Source organism: Helianthus annuus, chromosome 17 (genome assembly GCF_002127325.2).
Source record: "Helianthus annuus cultivar XRQ/B chromosome 17, HanXRQr2.0-SUNRISE, whole genome shotgun sequence".
Taxonomy (NCBI): domain Eukaryota; kingdom Viridiplantae; phylum Streptophyta; class Magnoliopsida; order Asterales; family Asteraceae; genus Helianthus; species Helianthus annuus.
In genome coordinates, this window is record NC_035449.2 from 154,197,241 (window position 1) to 154,210,212 (window position 12,972).

Sequence of the window (12,972 nt, forward strand, 5' to 3'; positions counted from 1 at the left end):
ACCCAAATTCGTTTCTTGTGGAATTTCCAAATTCCATCATTTCCTTGTTCCAATTCTTTTATGTAACCTTTCATTCCTTCAGCGTCATCCTTGATTGCTGTTTCCTGAATTTCCTTCAATTGTTCCATTAAATCTACTTGTAGATTTAATCTAAGAGCACGGACTCGCTTTTGCTTCTCATGATACTTACGACTTAAGGCATCTGCGACTACGTTCACCTTTCCTTCGTGATATTGAATATCACAGTCGTAATCGCTCAGGATTTCCATCCACCTTCTTTGAATCATATTTAACTCTTTTTGCCCGAATATGTACCTTAAACTTTTATGATCTGTATAAACAGTAAACTTACTTCCATACAGATAATGTCTCCAGATCTTAAGGGCAAAAATTATGGCTCCTAATTCTAAGTCATGAGTCGTATAATTTTCTTCGTGCTTTTTCAATTGCCTAGAGGCATACGCAATTACCTTCTTGCGTTGCATTAACACACATCCGAATCCTAATTTTGAAGCATCACAATATACTTCAAAATCTTCTGTTCCTTCGGGTAAGGCTAAAATTGGAGCATTCGTCAATTGGTGTTTTAATATTTTAAAAGCTTCTTCTTGTCTAGGTCCCCATTCAAACTTAACGGCTTTGCAGGTCAGCTTAGTCAAAGGTACATCTATCTTAGAAAAATCCTTAATAAATCGTCTGTAGTATCCAGCTAAGCCTAGAAAACTTCTAATTTCCATAGCTGTTTGCGGGACCCTCCATTTGGTAATTGCTTCTATTTTAGCAGGATCTACGTGAATTCCTTCGTGATTCACCATGTGACCTAAAAATTGTACTTCTTGCAACCAGAATTCACACTTCGAGAATTTGGCATAAAGTTTTTCCTTTCTTAAAAAGTTAAGAGTGCATGCAGGTGCTTGCAATGTTCTTCCTGACTTTTGGAATAAATAAGTATATCGTCGATGAATACGATTACATATTTATCCAAGTATGGTTTACAGATCCGATTCATCATGTCCATAAATGCTGCTGGGGCATTTGTTAGTCCAAAGGGCATGACTGTAAACTCATAATGACCATACCTAGTTTTGAAAGCAGTTTTAGGCATATCTTCTTCTTGTACTTTCAGCTGGTGATATCCGGATCTTAAGTCTATTTTAGAAAAATACCTAGCACCTTGAAGTTGATCAAAAAGATCGTCAATCCTAGGTAATGGGTATCGATTCTTAATTGTAACTTTATTCAGCTCCCTATAATCAATACACATCCTCATCGATCCATCTTTCTTTTTCACAAACAACACTGGTGCTCCCCAAGGGGATGAACTAGGTTGTATAAATTCTTTGCTTAGTAATTCATCTAACTGTTTCTTCAATTCTAGCATTTCGGTGGGTGCTAATCGATAAGGTGCCTTGGCTATCGGTGTAGTACCCGGAATTAGATGAATTCTAAACTCTACTTCTCTATCAGGTGGTAACCCAAGTAATTCTTCTGGAAAAACATCTGGGTATTCTGAGACTACACGGATGTCCTGAAGTTCCTTACTTTTAGCGTTAATGATTACGGAAATCATATACACCATTTCTTGTTTTCTTGAATAACTAGCCAATTTCATTACTGAGATGAATTTCAGTGGCTTTCGAGGTTTATCTCTTGTAATCAAAATCACTTCTCCTGTGGGGGTTCGAATTTCTACGGAATTCCTATCACATAGGATTCGAGCATGGTTGGCTACTAACCAATCCATTTCTAATACCACATCGAATCCAGCTAATTTCATAGGTAACAGATTTGCGGAAAACTTATGGCCTAATAGTTATATTTTTCCTTCTTGCAAAACTTTATCTATATTAACAGAATTTCCTTCTGCAATTTCAACTGTAAAAATTTGCCTAAGGATGGTTAAGGGTAATTTAAGAGCTTGGCAAAATGAAGTATTAATAAAACTTTGGTTTGCACCAGAGTCAAATAATACTTTTGCAAACACGTCGTGAACTAGGAACGTACCGGCTATCACATCTGGGATGAGTTCAGCTTCTTGAGTGGTTAGCTGGAATGCTCGTGCATTCTTCTTAGTAGTTCCATCGGTCGTTCTACCTCTGTTTTCTGTTGGTTTAGCTAGCTTAGGACATTCTGGTCTAAAATGTCCGGTTTCTCCGCAGTTGAAACAGACTGTTGTCTTCTTTCTACAATTTTCTTCACGATGTCCTGCAACTTTACAAAAGTTGCAGATTATATTGCATCTTCCAAAATGATTCTTTTTGCAATTTCTGCAAAAGGCGGATTTGCGGATTGCCTCATTCCTCTCTTTTTGAACTTATTATTATTATTATCCACACGAAATCCTTGGGTAATCTTTTGAACCAATTCCTTCTTTCGATCTTCTTCTCTTGCACGTACCAGTTCATCAGTTAGGGTATTAGCTAATTCCACAGCATCGTCAATAGTGCGAGGTCTCGCAGCTTTAACGATGTTACGGATTTCACTAATTAATCCCCAAACATAACGGGAAATGAGTACCGGTTCTCGCGAAGCCAGTGCTGGTACTACTCTAGCATATTCAAAGAATGTTGAAGTATAACCGTGACACTCTACACCTACCATACGATGGCTTAAGAACTTGTTCGCCATTTGTTCCTTTTCATATTCGGGACATAATTTTCTTTCTACAAGATTCTTAAATTCTTCCCAGTTCATAGCATAAGCCATCCTTCTTCCTTTCGCTTGTAATACAGTATTCCACCATTCTAGCGCCCCTTCTTTGAATAAATTCGACGCATACATAACCTGATCTTCTTCGGCACACTTACTTATTGCAATTACTGCTTCGGTTTTCTCTAACCAACGCAGTACTGCAGTTGCTCCTTCGTTACCTGCAAATTCAGCAGGTTTGCAAGCCAGAAATTCTTTGTAAGTGCAACCAGGCGTTGCAGCTTTCATTTTCTTAAGAAGTAGAGTTTGTCGTGGATTATTATCGTCATGATTGCCGCCTCCATTTACACTATGACTAAAATTGTCTTCCTGGGTACGTTTACTAGGAATGATTTGTTGCGGTTCAACAGGTTTCTGAGCAGCAGCCATGATTACTGGAATAGCATTGGCTATCCCTTGAGTAATAATATTTTCTATGTCTTGTCTAGTCATATATTGGTTTTCCTGATTTTGCTCAGATTGATTTCCTTCATTTACTGGTTCATTACTGGCGTTTTCCATCTGATAATTATTATAGATATAACTATTAGTATCAAATGATTGTAAATAAAACAATGGCAAGAAATCACATAAATCTTTCTCACAACATATATATGCAGCCAAAATTGTCGACGTTTCGACTTCTATTTTGATTTATAGGTTATATAAGCATCCATACACTGTTTATCTTACAATGTTTTATTTCCCATTTTACAGAGTTAGATTTTTACTATTACTATTATGATACAGACACACTCCCCCCCCCCCCCCCCCCGCTATCCTTTGGTCAATTGGCAGTTTTAGTAGCGACGCTCCCTCTCGTCGTATTTCCAGGAAATTTGTTCTCCCATTTCCCGGATCCTATTTCCTGTACCTATCAGCTCTTCACCGAACTGACGAAGTTCGGCTAAGTTTTCGTTGCTCATTGGAGGATTGGGGAACGGTTCTGGATCAAACTGTGGGAGGAAGGAATAAGGGCTGTTGATCATGTTTTGAAATTGCCAGTCATTTGTCCACCACTCTTCCATTTCGCCTAAGGGTCGAGTGTGGATTAGAGGGTCCGGAATAGATGATTCCAGATTTAAGGGAAATTGGACTTCGGCCGGGTAAGGATAAAGATTATTATGGATAGGGCTAATGACCTCACAATTTGCCAGTAAACGGTCTATTTCGTCTTGAAACGTGATTTCTTCAGGTTGTTTCGAGCTCTCCCCGATCTCTATTCCCTTTTTCTTAATGTCTTGTCTTATTTCTATCTCTGTTTGTTTAGAACTTTCTCCGGTCTCTATTTCTTTCCCTTTGCTCACAAGATTTTCTATTTTAGGAAGTCTCCTAGTGGTTGGTTTTCTCCTGCGCACTTTCCTCCATCCTACATATCTCTTCTCTTTTTAGGTTTTGCTTTTTCCAGCGGTGGAGCTTGGAATTCCAGGGGTTCCTCTATGTCAGCAATATAACCAGTAAAGTCGTGGGAGACTTCAATTGGTACTGGGTAGAGGTTGAGATTCTGAAATGCTTCCGAGATCTCACTCATGCTGTGTAGCATATATGCAAAATGCACAAAAATGCTAGGTTAAAACTTTGGAACAAAGTTTAACAAATAAACATTGAAGTTTTATTGCATACTAATTTGTACAAGAGACAACAGGAAAGAGAACACACAAGGATTTAGTTATTTATTTACTGGGTAGTAATTTTCATGCTTATTGATAGTTTAGAGGTTTGCATTCTCTGCTATGGTAGCTAGCATATAAAGATTTGCCTATTTTTCGTCTAATTCGTCTTCCCAAGGTGGACTATTGCCTAATTCCTGGATTTCCGGATTAACCCTCACTTTCTTGACTTGGGGTTTCTGGCTTTTCCTAATGATCGAATTTCTTTTCTCTGGGCTAAGAGGATTCTCATATTGTGCTTTCCGGACAAAAACTCCTTCTTCCCGGGTTGCTGGGTATTTGGAGGAAGAGGTTCCTTTTTTCGTGGGTGCAGTATCTTATTTGTGGTAGATGGCAGAAAGCTTTTGTTTAACCATACTGTATCTAACAAATAACTAAATAAAACACATAATTACAGAATGGCAATTTAAGTATTCCTCAAATAATTTAATAGACTTAAATCAGTAGTAAGCTTATAACAGTGGCTTGATCAGTGGCTCTGATACCACCTTTTCCTGTCATGGCCCTCGGCCCCGGTTTGACCAGGTCCAGAGCCGCGAGACAGGAAATCACGTGGTATTTAACTTAGGCGACAGCGGAAGTCTTTTTAATACAGGATCTTTTAATACTAAAACACCCGTTTAATATATTACATAAAGTTTAGGGATAAAATCCCATAATTTACAAAAAGATGATTTCACAGGGAAATCTTTATTTTTCAGAACATGTTTCTTTATTTATTCACATTGAGCCACTTCTCTAAGCTTGCAGTGCTTCACGACACTTTTCTTGGATCACAACAGATCACCTGAAACATGTTTGAAAAAGGTTTTGTCAGCGGGGAAATACTGAGTAAATCATTCTTTTTATGTAAAAATCATGTTTAGTTATAATTTACAATACTAAGAGCGATTACAATGTTTCTGATATCAACCAACTACCCACAGTATTTGTCACTCGACTCGTTTCGGTGACTGTGGTCATATCACTGTTGGGTCCGTTCACCCACAAGTGACGTAAATCACTATTAGGTCCGTTCACCTAAAAGTGACGTATCATGATTTAGGTACGCCCACCTAAACTGATAAAACACTAGTAATGTGCACAATACCCCACATACCGGCTGTAATTTGGTGATTACAAAGACTTAATCCCTGTAATTATAACTTTGGAAAATACTTTGGAGTATTGTAAAACAGTTGATAAAAAGAGAATGACTCACATTGCAGATTTAACGAGTAGAGTATAAGCCTACTGATTAGCCTTGATTAACCTAATTTAAATAACAATGCACACACAAACGGGTTAGTAACTAATACAGCAGTTACGACAATTCACGAGATTAAACCCTCATAACGATTTATAAGTGCAATACTTAACAATTCAGCGGATTCACAACGAATGACAGAGCATAGTCCGAATTCGAACAGCACTCAAATATTCAAGTCGAAATCACGAGGAATAACAAAGTATAAGCTCAATTTGAGCAGCACTCAAACAATCGTTGGATAGTTATAATCGATCGGACGTTGAATCGTAATAGCGATCGAGTTATTACCCTGATTGCGGCAGCGTTTCGAGATTAGTGTGTGTTGTGAACTGTTTCTGCTATAACTTATCGTAGGTTTGGAATTTGATCATCGAAGTAAAGCAGATTGTCAAGTGCCAGACCCCTCTATATATACTGAAATTATGCACCCCCCGCGTGTCGCGAAGGAATGCACGACATCTGTCGCGTGTCGCGACGGGCAACAAAAGTAGGGTAGGGTGTTTCGTGTCCTAGATAGCCTTGGTGAGTTGTCTGTACGATTAATTTCAGTTTCTACAACGAATTTTGAAGATAAATATAGATTAGGGTTTACCCCCCTTGAGTTTTAGGGGCCCTAATCCTGATTCCAATTGTTATGAAAATTTTAGGGTTTATGCAGAATTGCTTGGGTTTCTCAATTAGGGTTTCCTTAATAGATTCCTTAATAGATAATTACCTACTAAGTATTAATTTTAGTGAGAGTTGTTACAATATGAGGATAGGGCTACTCTTCAAGAGATGAAGAGGTGTTTTAATGGACTGCATCTTGGTCTATTTACGAGAGACCAAGTGTCCAGAAACCTGATGGAGATGCCTTCAACTAACGTACGTGACCTTTGTGTTGTCAGTAATACAAAGTGTGGAGATAGAGACTTGGAATTCATGGCGATGCTCAAAGATATACATAGAGAAGTTCAGTACTCGATGGAGTTGAAGCTAAAATTTCTTAGTTTTTGTTGTTAGATTATTAAATTTCGTTGTTCAGTACTCGATGTAATTGTTGATCTATCCTCATATGTCATAGATAAATTTTAATTCTATTAATCTTTGTGGAGCATTTTATTTTTACTTATATTAGGAACAGCAGTTGTTAGAGTTGATATCTGCTATTGTAAAGGTCTGTTAAAGTTAAATTTTCTCAAAAGAGAACCACTGCTTGAAATCATTATCTTTAGATTATTAAATTTCGTTGTTCAGTACTCGATGTAATTGTTGATCTATCGTTATATGTCATAGATAAATTTTAATTATATTAATCTTTGTAGAGCATTTTATTTTTACTAATTTTAGTAACAAGAGTTGTTAGAGTTGATATCTGCTATAGTAAAGGTCTGTTAAAGTTAAATTTTCTCAAAAGAGAACCACTGCTTAAAATCATTGTCTCTAGATTATTAAATTTCGTTGTTCAATACTCGATGTAATTGTTGATCTATCGTCATATGTCATAGATAAATTTTAATTCTATTAATCTTTGTAGAGCATTTTGTTTTTATTAATTTTAGCATCAACAGTTGTTAGAGTTGATATCTGCTATAGTAAAGGTCTGTTAAAATTAAATTTTGCCAAAAGAGAATAACTACTTGGAATCATCGTCCGTTGATGATTAAAGCATTATAATGTCTTCAGAACATCAAAAGTCCATTCTTAAAAAATAGCTATTTTTAAAAAATTTATCAAAAATATTTAAAAGTCTGTTGAAAACAACTGTTTTTAAAACATCTGTTTGGCTAAAGATTCATCCACTGCTGAAAGGTATTGTCTGTTCTCATAATTTCTGTCTTATGTAACGACTGTTGAGTTGCTACTGTTGGCAACATCTGTTATTGCCAACAGCGGTTTCCAAAGAATTGTCAACCATTAACACAACAGAAGTTCTGAACATCTGTTATTACCCAACAGATCTTTGTAAAATGTCTTCAGAACATCAAAACTCCATTCTTAAAAAATAGCTATTTTTTAAATACTTTTAAAAACTCTTAAAAGTTTGGATAAAAATTCATCCACTGCTGAAAAGTATTGTCTGTTTTAATAAGTTATGTTTATCCTAGCGACTGTTGATTTACCACTGTTTACAACGTTTGTGTCCGATGAAGTGGTAGAAGCCTGTGTTTGCCATGTAAAGTATTTTTGGTGTTTAAATGAAGAGGTTTTTTTAAAAAAAAAATATGCCAGAGGTTTAAAATTTGTCCTTTCGGTTTCTTGATATTTAATTTTATAGTTTTCTCATTAAAATTTATTTTTTAAATGTTTTGCATTAAATTGCTGCTGATATTTAATATCAATTTATATTAAAAGTCTGTTGAAAACAGCTGTTATCCAAACCTGTGTTTGACTAAAAATTCAACAGACTGCTGAAGGGTATTGTCTGTTCTCATAGGTTCTGTTTAATCTAAGGACTGCTGACTTACCATTGTTGCCTAACATATGTTGTTTCCCAACAGTGGTTTCCAAACACTGCTAAAGTGTATTGTCTGTTCTCATAAGTTCTGTTTAATCTAAGGACTGCTGACTTACCATTGTTGCCTAACATCTGTTGTTGCCCAACAGTGGTTTCCAAACAACTGTCATCCATTATCAGAGCAGAGGTTCTGACGTGTACAGATGTTAGCCATCAGATCTTTGTAACTTCTGACACATCAGCATTCACTTTTTCACTTTATAAAACCTTGTTTCATCCCCAAATAGAGGTTTTACTTTCGTCTCGAATTTAAAATTCATCAAAGCGGTTTCCACCTTCTTCTTCAACACTTCTTCGTCAACCTCTCGCAAGTCTCAATTCCGATCATGGCTCTAATGATGAAAAAACAGCATAACTACCTGGCTATTTTTGAGAAAACCGAGAACAATACTCTCTATTATTCAATGATTGATGTTCTTACATCATCAAAATATAAGGCCATTCTTACCGCCGACGCACCCATTTACCAAGAGACACTCCGCAATTTCTGGGCAAATGCGAATATTGAAGAACAAAACAATGTGGCATTCAGTATAACTTCAAAAGTCGGAGGTAAACCGGTTTCTATTACTGTAACATCCTCTATAATATACTAGAATCAAGACATAAAGACATGCATTTGATACCTAATATTTAGACTTTACAAAAACTTTTAACGTTTTAACCATGTCGAGACACATCATACATGTATTGTTGTTACAAAACCATATTCAAGACGGTAACTACTATTAGTTTACATAGTTTCTAGAACAAAAGATCGGATGCGGAAGCGTTCTAAAGATGTGTGTTCGGTTCGACTCGTTTGCTTGATCACCATCCTTTTTCTTGAGTACCTGAAAACTAAATGTTTTAAACAAACATTAGTGTTATTAATGATGGGAATTCACGTATTCGGATTTGGTCCGAAAACTTATTCAAGAAAATGGAATAAAAATTACATCAAGCTGGGCTCCACCATAATTTACGGTGTCACCATAAATTACGGTGGCTTCTGGGCATTTTGGAACCTACCGTAAATCAGTAGATCCCCACCGTAGCATTTTGTTGGCCACCGTAAATTACGGTGGCACCGTAATTTATGGTGGGCCCTGCATTTGTTTTCTTGCTTTATGATCTTGAGCATTCAAGTTCCGTTTTGCAGGGAAATGACCTTGAACAGATTTATCACCCACCCAAGGCTAATTACCCATGTTTGGGACTATTACTCGTTATCACGTTTTGCTTTCCCATAAGGGATCGCTCACGTATTAATCTATATGATTAAATCCAAGATTTCGTGTTTGTCATCTATACTACTAGTCATATTTACCAAATCAAGATCATAACTCCTATACTAGGAGTTTAAACCTCACAACTAACATAGCTTGTCAAATTTACAACTTACGCAATGATTATAACCATGCATTAAATGATGGTGTCTAGCTTCATGTTTATTACAAGACTTGTTTTGACCCGTTTGGGTGCTGAATTAAGCACCATTCAGGGCATGCAAGTATCCTTGTTTGTCACTTGTTTTGACCCATTTCACTTGTTTAAGACACTAGTCATATTCGTGACATATTGGTAAATCTTGGTTATCATGTTTCAGAGTTGACTAGATAAAACTAACAATTAGATATAATGTAACGAAACAATAAATTTCGTACCTTTAGAGCGCGCCTTTTCCTCGTGAATTCTCTCCGGCTTGTCCGCTAGATGAACCGGACTCTTTGCCTAGAAAATTCAGTTTTTACAACATGTTTAGAACTCTTTTTATGACCACAATCACATCATTATGGACCATCATCAAATCTGCGTTTTTATCCAAATTTCACATTTAAATCCTCACTTAGGCATTTCAATAAACACCTAGTGGGTCAGATTTTTCTACATTCATAAACAAGTTCATGACTTGCGATTCAACACCTAATTTTACTATAATAGTAGTTTTTGCATGCATCTTGACATCATCTTTTCAGAATTTATTTCCTAATTTCAGATTATGCTAGAACAAGAGTTATAATTTCAGCATTTAACAAGTTTATTGAAGTTCACTAATCACCTACAATGGTGATTGTGAAATCCTACAAGTTCTATACAAGGTCATGTCATGAAATCATCTAGGGTTTGTTCCTAATCCTCATAACCCTTCTAATTTCACCCATGCATCAGTAATTAAGCTGAATTTTTCATGTTTCACATTTAACCTAGAATTTGCAATGCAACAAAATTACTAAATTTTACATACCTTTTGATCCTTACAACGAGGAGTTCACTAATATGTGATTAAAACTCGATTTGGAACAGATTTGGGGCTTCAATTGAAGGGATTTGGTGTGAAGCTTAGGGTTTTGGAGAACCCCTGTCGCCCTTCCTCTCTTGATCGACCAGACACACCAAATTTGGTGTGTTTGGTTTGGTTTTTGTTACTATTAGTAACTAGCTTTTTAAATTTGACAAGTTTAGTCCCCCAACCTTGTTTTGTTCTTAAGTTAATGTGTTTTAACCATAATATGTACTAGTTCAAGACTTGAATTTAACTAGGTTAAATTTTCTAGTTGGTAAATTCTTGTTTATCAATTCTTTGAACTTTATAATATAAGGGTTTATATTTTAGGGGTGTTACAAGTCCACCCCCCTTAAAAAGGGTTTCGTCCCCGAAACCGAATTACGTACCAAATAATGTAGGGTGTAGACGTCGCATCTCCTCCTCGGACTCCCATGTCGTGTCTGACCCTTTTCTGTGGTCCCATTTGACCTTGACTTGATTTATCACTTTGTTCCTCAAGCTTTTCTCTTTACGATCTAAAATCGCAATCGGTTTTACTGCATAGTTGAGGCTATTATCTACCTCGATATCATCGTAGTGGATATAAGCGGTTTCGTCGGCCAAACATTTTCGGAGATGTGACACGTGGAATGTGTTATGAATCCCACTCAACTCTTCGGGTAATTCAAGTCGATAAGCTACTTTACCAACCCGTTCAATGATTCTAAATGGCCCAATAAATCTTGGGCTTAGTTTTCCCCTTTTTCTGAATCTAATAATGCCCTTCCATGGGGAAACTTTTAGCATAACCATGTCGCCAACCTGAAATTCAATTGGCCTATTCCTTTTATCCGCATTGCCTTTTGCCGGTCTTGAGCCGCTTTCAAGTGTGCCCGAACTATGCCGATTTTCGCATTTGTAGTTCGGATTATATCGGCAGGTGCTAGCCCCCGCGGACCCACTTCTCCCCAACATACCGGGGTCCGACATTTTCTGCCATATAATAGCTCATACGGGGCCATTTTGATACTCGCGTGATAGCTATTGTTATATGCAAATTCGACCAAGGGTAAATGGACATCCCAACTACCTCCAAAGTCAATAATGCAAGCCCGCAGCATATCTCCCAATGTTTGTATTGTTCTTTCGCTCTGCCCATCCGTTTGTGGACGGTAAGCAGTGCTAAGGAACAATTTAGTTCCCATCTGTTCTTGGAATTCACGCCAGAATTTCAAAGTAAACCGAGTATCTCTGTCTGACACAACGGATATCGGTACCCCATGCCTTGCTATGATTTCATTGGTGTAAACCTCCGACATTTTCTCAGATGTATAAGTCTCACAAATCGGAATAAAGTGAGCGCTTTTAGTTAACCTATCCACGACTACCCAAATAGCATCAAAACCACGACTTGTTTTAGGCAGTTTGGTCAATAGGTCCATCGTAATTTGCTCCCATTTCCAAACCGGGATTTCTAACGGTTGAAGTTTACTATATGGCTTTTGGTGTTCCGCCTTGACTTGTAGGCACGTCAAACACTTTTCCACGTATTTCACAGTGTCCCGCTTCATTCCGGGCCACCAATAGTTTTGCTTCAAGTCATGATACATCTTGGTCGCTCCCGGGTGAATGGAATAACGGGATTTATGAGCTTCATCAAGTAGAAGCTTCTTAACCCTACATGTGTTAGGGACCCAGATTCTACTAAAACGAGTTTTTAGGCCGTGACTGCCTATCTCTAGGTCTTTAACTTGGCCGATAATTCTTTCCTTTTTCCAGTTTTCCGCCTTTACAGCTTCATCATGTGCTTCTCGAATTCGTTCTAGTAAACTTGAAGTCACAACCAGTTGCATTGATCGTACCCGTATCGGGGTATAATCTGTTTTGCGACTTACCGCGTCGGCCACTACATTGGCCTTACCGGGGTGGTAATGTATTTCGCAATCGAAGTCTTTGACGGTTTCCAACCACCGTCTTTGCCGCATGTTTAATTCCTTCTGGTCGAAGAAATATTTCAAACTTTTATGGTCGGTAAAGATTGTAAACTTTACTCCGTACAAGTAATGTCTCCATATCTTTAAGGCAAACACCACCGCCGCTAATTCTAAGTCGTGAACCGGATATTTATTTTCATGAATCTTCAATTGCCTCGAGGCATAGGCGATGACCTTGCCTCGTTGCATTAACACACACCCGAGCCCCAATTGAGAAGCGTCCGAGTAAACCACCATGTCATCAGTCCCTTCCGGTAATGTCAGTACCGGAGCGTGGGTCAACTTTTCCTTGAGTGTTTGGAAAGCTTCCTCTTGCTTAATGCCCCACACGAACTTTTCCTCCTTACGAGTTAATTTGGTCAATGGCAAGGCAATTTTGGAGAAATCCTGTATGAATCTCCGATAATATCCCGCAAGCCCTAAAAAGCTTCGGATTTCCGAGGGATTTCTTGGAGGGCTCCATTTCGACACAGCTTCTATCTTTGACGGATCTACTAGTACTCCATTAGCACTAATGAGATGCCCAAGAAACTGTACCTCCCGTAACCAGAAAGCACACTTCGTGAATTTTGCATACAGCTTCTCTCGTCTGAGTGTGTCTAATATTTCCCACAAGTGACACACGT